At 40.0% G+C, this 4309-nt stretch overlaps 1 pseudogene; it reads left to right on the top strand.

Annotated features, from left to right (window-relative positions):
- The first annotated feature begins 258 nt into the window (after positions 1–258).
- On the top strand, positions 259–2123 carry LOC133367481 (vomeronasal type-2 receptor 26-like; annotated as a pseudogene).
- Positions 2124–4309: the final 2186 nt, after the last annotated feature.

The following is a 4309-nucleotide window of genomic DNA, read 5'->3' as shown; positions in this document are numbered from 1 at the left end:
AATGGCAATGTCCTCAAGAAGCATCACTAGTTGAGAGGTCAGGAAGTATTAGGCCCTTCCCAGGTGGCAAATGCCCTGAAGATGCTGACCTCATGTCAGTATTGTGGTATTATGATGATCTGACGCAAAAGGTTGCAACTGAGAATTAGAGGAATGCAGAACAACTAGCTGATTTCCATCCTAAATGCCCTTCATTGTGTTATTCATCAGATGCTGCCCAGCTCTACTTGTGTCAAGAGTTGCCACCCAGGACAGAGCATGTTCATCCAACAGGGAAGGCAAATGTGTTGCTACGACTGTGTTCAGTGCCCTCAAGGGAGGATTTCATCCCACATGAGTAAGAAAAGGAACCAGATCTCCTTTGAGGGGAAAAGTTTTAAATTCAGGTCTACTGAATTCCAAGTATTTTTTTTCTACAGATGAAAATATGCATGCACTTGCTAACACATAGTAGGTGCTGACATAGCAACCATTGCTGACTGAAAAAAGAATATATATTGTATAATTAGAGATGGACAAATGTGTTGATTTCAGCTGTTCATTTTTCCAGTCTTAAGTTCACTTCTTCATATGTTTGCATCAGCCCTCAGAAAAATCTATCTGCATTTCAGTGTGTCTCTCTCCTAATTTATAAATTTCTGTAAGCAACTTTACCCAATGTAATGTAATTTTGTCTGTTTTTTCATTAATATATGCATTTTATGCACACTTTCTCCTATGTATATTTGTAAACATTTTAGATCAATAAAGGCGCTGAAAAATAAAAGTGTGAATTTTGAAGTATAGCTGACTTTATGCTTGCATATTGTTTCAGCAAGTGTGAATTAGGTATATTGGCAACAACACACAAACCAAACTGATTTTGTCCCTATGTATAATTGTAATTGAGAGCCAGTGTGGTGTAGTGGCTAAGGTGTTGGACTACGACCTGGGAGACCAGGGTTTGAATCTCCACACAGCCATGAAGCTCACTGGGCGACCTTGGTCCAGTCACTGCCTCACAGCCTCAGAGGGAGGCAATGGTAAACCCCCTCTGAATACCCCTTACCATGAGAACCCTATTCATAGGGTCACTATAAGTCGGGATCGACTTGAAGGCAGTCCATGTCCATTTTCATAATTGTAATTGCATATTTTGGTTTCACCAAGAGAATTAATAATATGGATAAATAGGAGAGCATTGGAGCATTCAGGAAATACTGAGAATTTGTTTCTTATTTCAGATACAGAGCAATGTGAGAAGTGCCCTGAAGATCAGTATCCGAACAAGAACCAGGACCAGTGTATTCCCAAAGAAATGAGCTACCTATCCTATGAGGAGCCCTTGGGAGCAGTTCTGGCTTCCTTGGCTCTTTTCCTTTCTGTGACCACAGCGGTCGTAATGGGGACATTCACTCTGCACTGGGACACCCCCATTGTCAAAGCTAACAACTGGAGCATCACATGCATCTTGCTGTCCTCTTTACTACTTTGTTTTCTGTGCTCCTTTTTATTCATTGGCTGCCCTATGAAGGTGACCTGTCTTTTGAGGCAAACCATCTTTGGCATCATCTTCTCCATTGCTGTTGCTTGTGTGTTAGCAAAAACCATCACCGTGGTACTGGCCTTCATGGCCACAAAATCTGGAAACAGGATGAGCAAATGGGTTGGGAATATCAGTCATCATTCTCTGTACTTTTACTCAAATAGGCATCTGTGTTGTATGGCTGGCAACTTGTCCCCCTTTCCTAGATTTTGACATGCACTCCCAAATTGGGTGGATCATAGTTCAATGTAATGAAGGCTCAGACACCATGTTCTACATTATCTTGGGCTACATGGGTTTTTTGTCCACCATCAGCTTCACCATGGCTTTCTTTGCCAGAAAATTGCCTCATTCTTTTAATGAAGCCAAACTGATCACTTTTAGCATGTTGGTCTTCTGCAGTGTTTGGGTGTCCTTTGTCCCAACTTACCTGAGCACCAAAGGGAAATACATGGTGGCTGTGGAGATCTTCTCCATCTTGGCCTCTAGTGCTGGCTTACTGGGTTGTATCTTCCTCCCCAAATTCTACCTTATTGTGTTCAGGTCTGAGCTGAACACCAGGGAGCAGTTAGTAAGGAAAAATAATGGTCACAGTTGAGAGAGGAATTGATAATCAGAAATACCACTGAGGGAGAGAAAGAGAGAGAAGGAGAAGGGCGTTTACATTTTAAACTATTCAACTTATATAAGCACGTTCACTTTTAAAATTGTTCTTTTCAATTCATTCTTGAATGCACATCATACCTAGGGCAGATCCACACCATTCATTTAAAGCACATTCAACACCTATTTGAAGCACATGAATCCCACCACAGAATCATGGGAACTGCAGTTTGTTAAGAGTGGTGAGAACTATAACTGTGAGGGGGAAATGACACTTCCCATAATTCTTTAGAGGAAGTCGTGCGGTTTAAATGCGAGTTGGATGGGCTTTAAACGAATTGTGTGAATCCACTTAATAAATTTTGCCTGCATGTAAATTAGAAATATAGTTTCCAAATCGCTTGAAATATTAGTTCCCCTCTATTCAGCACTGGTTAGGCCTCATCTTGAGTTCTGCATCCAGTTCTGGTCTCTGCACTTCAAGAAGGATGCAGACAAACTGGAACAGGTTCAGAGGAGGGCAATAAGGATGATCAGGAGACTGGAAACAAAGCCCTATGAGGAGAGACTGAAAGAACTGGGCATGTTTACCCTGGAGAAGAGAAGATTGAGGGGAGATATGATAGCACAAGTACTTGAAAGGTTGCCACACAGACGAGGGCCGGGATCTCTTCTCGATTGTCCCAGAGTGCAGGACACGGAATAATGGGCTCAAGTTGCAAGAAGCCAGATTTCGACTGGACATCAGGAAAAACTTCCTAACTGTTAGAGCCATACGACAATGGAACCAATTACTAGAGAGGTAGTGGGCTCTCCAACACTGGAGGCATTCAAGAGGCAGTTGGACATCCATCTGTCGGGAATGCTTTGATTTGGATTCCTGCATTGAGCAGGGGGTTGGACTTGATGGCCTTATAGGCCCCTTCCAACTCTACTATTTTATGATTCTATGAAAATATTTATATAAGCATGACTATCAACTATGTTTATTATTTATACAACCTGTAAAGATATTTATAGTGCAATCCTATGTTTGTTTACTCAGAAGCAAGTCCCAATGTATTCAATGGGGCTTACTCAACCAGGGAAAACTGTACCCTGAAGTGATAAGGAACTTGTTCTTTTAGCAAGTCTTTTAAGCTGAGACCTTATCCCAGTCTGTGTTGGAATTGCTTTTTAATATGTTTTTAAACCTTTTCTTTTAAAAAAAATGTTTTAAAGCTTTTAAAAATGTTTTTAAAGATGTTTTGTTTTAATATATTTTAAGGTCTGTTTTTATGATTTTTAAAGTGTTTTTAGTGCTTTTCTTTGCCGCCCTAGGCTCCTACTGGATGGAAGGGCGGGATATAAATCAAATAATAAATACATAAAAATAAATAGATAAACTTCATTCACTCAACACAAAATTTGGAATCATGCCACGTTAAGCTGTTTTCCAACTGTCAATACTTTTTATGGTTATTGGTTTTAAAGTGATTTATTTCTTATTGTGAGCTGCCTTGATTTCCATTCACCAACCCTACACACACATATATATGCAGGTGTAAAAATACACCCCATATAATAGTTTATTGTCAAACCAGTTGGTCATTGAGGAACATTTAAAAAAAAAATCAGTATTAGTTTCCTACATAATAAAAACTGTGATAAACCCTGCCTAATTTCTTTAAAAATAGGGTTGGAGGGGGAGAGAAAGATTTACAACACAAACACAAGTCTGCGCTATGTTTACTCAAAAGTCCCATTAATTTACAGCACAATCCTAACCATGTCTACTCAAATGTAAGTCCTAATGGAGTTCAATGGGGTTTACTCCAGGTACATGGGATTAGAATTGCTTTACTCCCAGAAAAGCAGATATTGGATTAAATACTTTCATATTTCATAGCCCAGGGTCTGACTCTTGGACAGAAGAGAAAACAAAATGTTAAGCCATATTACCAGAGCTTGGAAAAGTTACTTTTTTGAACTACAACTCCCATCAGCCCCAGCCAGCATGGCCACTGGATTGAGCTGGTGGGAGTTGTAGTTCAAAAAAGTAACTTTCCCAAGCTCTGCATATTACTTACGCAAACTGCAAAATTCTTAAAGCCACCATTTTCTGATGCTGAAATTAGGCCTAGGCATGTCTGGATCAACAAGTCACAACCCTGGCTTCATTGGCTACAATCCTGAAAGGGT

The sequence above is a fragment of the Rhineura floridana genome, chromosome 11, assembly GCF_030035675.1.
Source record: "Rhineura floridana isolate rRhiFlo1 chromosome 11, rRhiFlo1.hap2, whole genome shotgun sequence".
In the NCBI taxonomy this organism is placed as follows: Eukaryota; Metazoa; Chordata; class Lepidosauria; order Squamata; family Rhineuridae; genus Rhineura; species Rhineura floridana.
The sequence above is the reverse complement of the archived record's forward strand: the minus strand, read 5'-3'. Positions and strand labels throughout refer to the sequence as shown.